The sequence below is a fragment of the Apteryx rowi genome, unplaced genomic scaffold (assembly GCF_003343035.1).
Source record: "Apteryx rowi isolate R43461 unplaced genomic scaffold, aptRow1 scaffold_30, whole genome shotgun sequence".
NCBI lineage: Eukaryota > Metazoa > Chordata > Aves > Apterygiformes > Apterygidae > Apteryx > Apteryx rowi.
This window is the reverse complement of record NW_020449419.1, coordinates 166,112-172,643: the sequence shown is the minus strand read 5'-3', so window position 1 is coordinate 172,643 and position 6,532 is coordinate 166,112.

The following is a 6,532-nucleotide window of genomic DNA, read 5'->3' as shown; positions in this document are numbered from 1 at the left end:
CCTTGTTGCCAACGTCAAGTAAATTTTTTAGAGGAAGTCTACCAGCTTTCCTCCAGAAAAATCAGTAGATGCTTATTGAGCCCCACTGAAAGGGAAGGGAAAGTGATCCAAGCAGACCTTAAAGATCACTGATGAAATCTACAGTTTTTACTGAGAGTAGGACCAGAAGAAAGTTGAGCTTATTTTGGGGCAAATTTTAAAAGTACCACTTTCACCTCCTACTATTCAATTTGACATAGAAGAACAGTTCCACAATTCTCAAACAGAAGGTTTTGAGATCTTGGCATCCGCACCAAAAGAATGGCTTCTTATAAAATTATTAGACATTTTGAAAAGCTCTTTAAGATGTTGACATTCCAGCTTTCTTGAGAGACAAACCTCCAAAGATTCACATGAAGTTCTGCAATGAGAAAGACCTGATGTAATGTGAATGTGGACTAATACATTGTTTGTACATGTGGCCTATAAAAGGCACGAGCGAAAGCTTTTTTGATTAATACCCGATATACCTTTCTGAATGCCTAGCAAAGGATTTAAATACAGGACCAAACCTTCTATTTTCCATTTACCACTGTGTATTTTGAAACTGCGCAGCAAATTAATAATCAAACTGATTAATCCCTAGCCCAGGACATAGAAATTATGTTTGTACTCTTGATATTCAAATAAACCTTCCTCACAATCCGCTAGTGTATTTATTTTTGATACACACATTCAGATTTCTATTTGAACAAAAGCAAATAGGAGAGAAAGGCACTGAATCCTTGCAGTCAATTTCACAGGAATACTCCTGTGTTTGATCTTTTTGTCAAATTACTGGGAAAAAACACTCCTTTTTTAAACACTAACTGAACTAACTCTGGAGGACAGATGAGGTGACATTAACAGACACAGGATGACAGGCTCAATCTTATTAGAAACACAGAAAGGAAATTTTCTTTACCACTGAGCCAAGAAGAGACTGTCCAGCTGACACGCACCAAAACTTACTAGATTGTTGTTGGCTTCGATACTGATACAAAACAGTATAAACAATCTAAAAATGCCTAAATCCCTGTTGCTTTTTGAGTTTCCCCCGCCCCTTTCAAACCAACTTCAATACACACACAAAATGCATCCCACATTATCTCTTGTTTGGATCCCGAGGGAGCAGCGATATGATAAACTCTGGCATGTTTAGTATCATCTCCAAAAGCTGGAGTAATATGACTGGCTTCTCACCAGCAACTTGCTTTTCATCTTTAACCCAGATGCTGCTACAGAAATACGTAGCATCCACTAACCACCAACAAGTTGCATACAACTAGTTTAAAGCATATTTTATTAATTACTTTAGAAAACAATGTTATTGAAGATTTTTCTGTATCTTTGAGTTTATTTTAAGGCTAATAAGTAAAAGCTGCTGGGCATGTAGTTCTAAAATAAGGAATGAAAGAAGTGTTTCATTTTTAAACAGGTTAGCTCAAATGCATTTAAAAAAAAATTAACACAGCTTCTCCTTAAATACTAGCTTAACGAAAACACAGGACAACACACAAAATACTGCACCAAAATTAATATATGGCAGAAACAAATGTAACATACAGAAGTGCCATTCTGTGACAGTAGAACAAAATTATATTGCATCCAGAAAGTTTCAGGATGCAAAAGTAGGAAGACTAAATCAACTTCAGGACATAAAAAGATTGGGTAAGAACTATTCCATACTCAGCAGAGGCAAATTTAAATTCATCTTTCAGTGAGAAACTCTCAGCATATAGAGTACTTCTCTAAAATATTTTATTTTCAAATTATCCATAATTATTTCAAATTATTTTCATGCTAGCTGTAATTTTGTACTGATAAGTTTCCATTGCTTTGTGAATTTGTATTTTATTGTTAGGTAAGGGCAAATCCAGTTAAAACACACACACAAAGTCTACTGTTATTCTCTTCAAATGATTTTAATAGGACACTGAACTTTAAACAATTCTTTGTCCAAAGATGGGATACTAAAAAAGTAACATTATCAAAGTCATTAATGTATTGTTTCCCCTAATATAGCTTATTCATTTTAAAAAATAAATAAAAATGAAACAACTTCTTAAAACTATCACTAGTATTTTGAATGTACCTCCCTCATAAAAGCCTATCTAACACATTGTGATTTATTGCCATAATATATTTCCCCACGCACAATTACTAAATGTTACATCTGCCTATCATAAGACATTTAAGACTCTCAAAGTACTCAATTCTTGATTTTGTCATCCAACTCTGCCATAATGACATGACAGCAAAATTCACACATTAATAAAAGCATACTTGATTACAAATCACTGCAACTTATAACTATACTTTCTATTAAGAGTTGAACATTACTTTTCTAAAGCCCAATTTCTGTCTTCTCACTCATGTAGAGAAAACATACGACTCATTGTATCACTATATTTAATATACAACAGCAAAACTATAAAAACCTCACAGAACACAGAAGTAATTCCAGTAAGCTAAATAATAAAATCTTAAAAGTTTCAGTAGACATCCAGTAGATAAGAATCCCTGTAAATAATCACTTTTCAGCATGATATAGGAAAAGAGACATCCTTTCTCTCTGCCATCACCATGTGCAATCTTGGCAGTAGTGACTAAACCGGCATTTTGCAACCTGTGGCCCAGAAAGCAATTTTTATGGGACAGCAGAGACCAAGGAGATCATATGGTGTCAAACCCACCTCTTTCCTCCAGGCTGTTTCTTTAGATGCCCAGACTTATCACTGCAATCAGAGCAGCACACAGGCTTTTCTAGACAGTTAGGAACAAGGAGAGAGTTCTCAGCTACCTCTAACAATACCCACTGCTAATTAAGCAGAAAGATGGTTACAAATTCTCTCAAAGACTAGTGAAACAAAACAGAATAAGTCACATATGTTGCTTGCATTTCTATTTGTAAATAAATGATGTTTATGCAATAGGAATGCTCAAGAATGGAAGACCAAGAGGTTTAACTATCAAGTTGTGACTCAGACTGTAAAAAACATCCAGAAAACTCCTGGATTAAATTGTATACAATTATACTTGTATAGCAGGTGTTATTAAATGTCTCTAAACATTACATCATGAGTTAGTAAGAGACAAGAGTTCCAAACCCCGGCAAGAAGGATCTGCACATACTGCAAGAGCAACACAGTCATCTTCCAGAAGACCAACAGTACATGCAACCAGTGCCAGTTGCTTTCACCGAATTCCGTACTAGTGGTACATTAATAGCAAAGCAGAAGAAGGCAAAATTTCCATAAAATAGTGGGAGAAAAGACACTTCAGTACATTTCTTTCTCTGTAAGATTTTTTTTTTTTTTTAAAAAAAACAGAGACTACTTATATTAGCTACATTGCAATCATGAAAAATATAAGGAAACAGACTTAGGTATGGAACATACTGTCAGGGAGTAGGAAAGACCTTATTATCAAGGAGGTCGCATTGGATATCTGAGTTCTTTAACACTGAACACTTTAAAACATCACTATTACTTTTCTGTTTCATCTCCTTACGAGGATGGTAATTTCAATTATGAAAAAAATTAGGAATTTAGTTACAAAAATACGATCAAGAAACAAAGCAAGCAGTATATCAAAACTGGAACGTTCATTTGCCTGCTTATCAGGGGAGAGCAGGTAGCCTAGCATTCCATGGCTGAAGTTTCTGATTTAAAGAGTTGTTCTGTTTACAGTAGGACTAACGGAGCTTGGTTTCCTATGGATTTGCTCCTACAAGCCCTTGGGTCAGCTGTCATTAATTACATCAACTGCCTCCAAGCTTGCCCACATCTCCCTGAGATCCTTCACCTCATAAAATTCTCAAGTTGTCCATATATTCCCATCTCCAAACATTCATACTTAACCTCATACTTTTGTTAACTCTCATCTCCTTCTCATGCCCTTAAACCCACCTTCAGAATATCATCAGCTTCATCTCCCATCGCTTACCCATCTTAATACAGTGCTAAGCCAGAGGCAGCATATGCTATAGCTGGTTTGAAGCTACGTGCATGCTGGTTGGCCAGCTGGAAACCACCTCTTGGCTTCCAGGAGGAGCACACAAAATGCTTGACCTTCTTCCCTTTATGGGTTTTTTGGGGAGAGGGAGGGGAGTGGCTCTCCTCTCTCCTGTGAGAGATGTCAGCTCTCACAGACTTGGGGGAAGGCAATCTTTCTCAGACCTCTCCGAACTCTTAAGTTGGCTGAAACTGCCCAAGGGGTTCACACTTATTAATGGAGAAAAGACACAAAGGCAATGTAAATTATATTTCCTTGCGAAGCCAAGATTAAAAGGTAATTTAGTTCCACATGGGTGCAAAGAATCTTGAAAACGCCTGTTGATGCCCTCTCCTCTTCTGCAGCTGCGGGCATCTTCTGTGTTTCTACAAAGTCCATCCCCTACAGAGGGGCCAAGAATACACAAAATTGACAAAAAGTCAATTTTAACATTTTTATGCTGCACCCTGCGGGCAGCAATTAAACTGTTGAAAAGCGTTACAATTTCACTCCGCTGGTGAGTAACAGAAGGGTCTGGAGCTATTCATAGGGATGACCACTTAAAAACCAAAGCTGTGGAAGGATGAAAGAAACACTCACTCCATCTATGATAGTATATCTGGAATCAGGGCTAACAGGAAAATGCTGTTGTCCTTCACTGCTGTGGGATGGAGGTGCACAGAAGAGGATACTCATATCATCAGCTATCAACTAATGAGATGCTACGGTTAATTACAAATGCAAAAGAGTCTAACCCATAGGAAGTACCTGTTGTTAATACAAACCTCATTGTTTCTTCCCCTACCCACTCCCTTTGTTATTTACACTTGTTTGTGCCTTGGGGAAAGAGAACAGGTAACATGAAAACCATATACAGCACATAGAGAGGGCAATGACGCTCCAGTAGTTAAGATACCAGTCTGGAACTCACTAGACCTAGAAAACATTTCCAGGACCTTCACAGGCTTCCTACACTCCTAAGTCACTAGGAGCATATCTACATAGCATAATGCAGTGTTGTGTAGCTAGCTCAAATACCAGAAGGAATATAGCCATGTTAGCACTGCACTGCATCCAGGCTAAAGTGTCTGCTTCTCCAGTAGTTTACATCTATCTAAATGGCACTCCACTATAACACACAGACACACCTTTAGTCATTCTGTCTCAGGACTCCATCCATAAAACAGATGACAGTTTGTCCTTAAATCACCAAGAAGTGTAATGGGGGAGAACCTGAAGAGAAAAGCACTTGGATACTAAAGTAACCAGAGAAGCAAGTACTTACAATAGGCAGCATACATTACCTATTTAACACAAAGGATACAACCCCTGAAAAGCCTGGTTTTAGCAACCTTCCTCCCTTTATGTCAGTTCTGTCCCTAGAGTTTACAAATTATGGCTCTAACTAGCAAATGTTAGTAAACATCTCCCTAAATGTTACTCAGTGTTTTCATAATTGTAGACATAATCTACAACACTACCCTGTAAGAATAACACTTGAAATGGATTTTAAAAATATTCTAGACTATTCTCACACATAACCAAAGGCTGAAAACACAGACCATTTCAACGAAGAAGGGCATGAATAGCATGCTACTCAAATTATGCCTGGACAATGAAAAACTACAATATAGTAACAAAGTAGTGTTTCAAGTGTCACATGTATTCTGTTTCTAAAATAAAGCTTAAGGCCTGGGATGTATGAAAGCAAGAATTTTTACATTAATTTTTGCCAATCATAGTTTTTGCACCGTTACAAGCAATCAATAAGCTCTAAAACCACATAATCGTTTTCTTGACGATTTTGTAAAGACGACTGCATTCCACTCGGAACTACACTGAAATGTGAATTACTCCACCTTACGAGCAGCAATATGGAATGCCCAGTGCAGTTCAGTGATTCTTTTTTCACCCTACGTAATGCAAATCTCCACAGTCGTGATATTTTTAAATGTGCTTTCAAAAGCAGCAAATGATACAAAAACATGGAACGAGACAATCACAGCAGTAGCGTAACACCTGTTCGGCCACAGAATTTACAAATAAAATAACGACGAAGTCTACGGAGCACAATAAAACTCCATTTTACAGATTATGTATTCAGAGCACTAACCCAAGGAAATCCTGGTCGTGCTCCCCCCCCCGCGAGAATGTGCCTGGACACAACAGCATATATCCTGGCTCATTCGCCAGCCTCCGTGCACATTCCTACACCCCTTAGGAAAACAGTGACAGCAGACATAAAAGGGAAAGAAACAATGACATTCTTTTAATAATTTTCACCATCACGTCAAGTACGGCCGACCCCGGCAGCTCGTGCTAAATAACGGCAGTTCCCCACATATTTACCCCTGGCACAAAACGCGTCGGCAGCTCCGTGGAAAAGCGGCGTTTCCGCGCTCTCCCAGCGCCCCAGTCGTTGGGCGACCGTTACGCGGCGGCCTCCGCGCGGGGAGCGCGCGCCGGGCCGGGCCCCGCGGCCGCCCCAGGGGGTCCGGGGCGGAGGAGGGGGGACCGG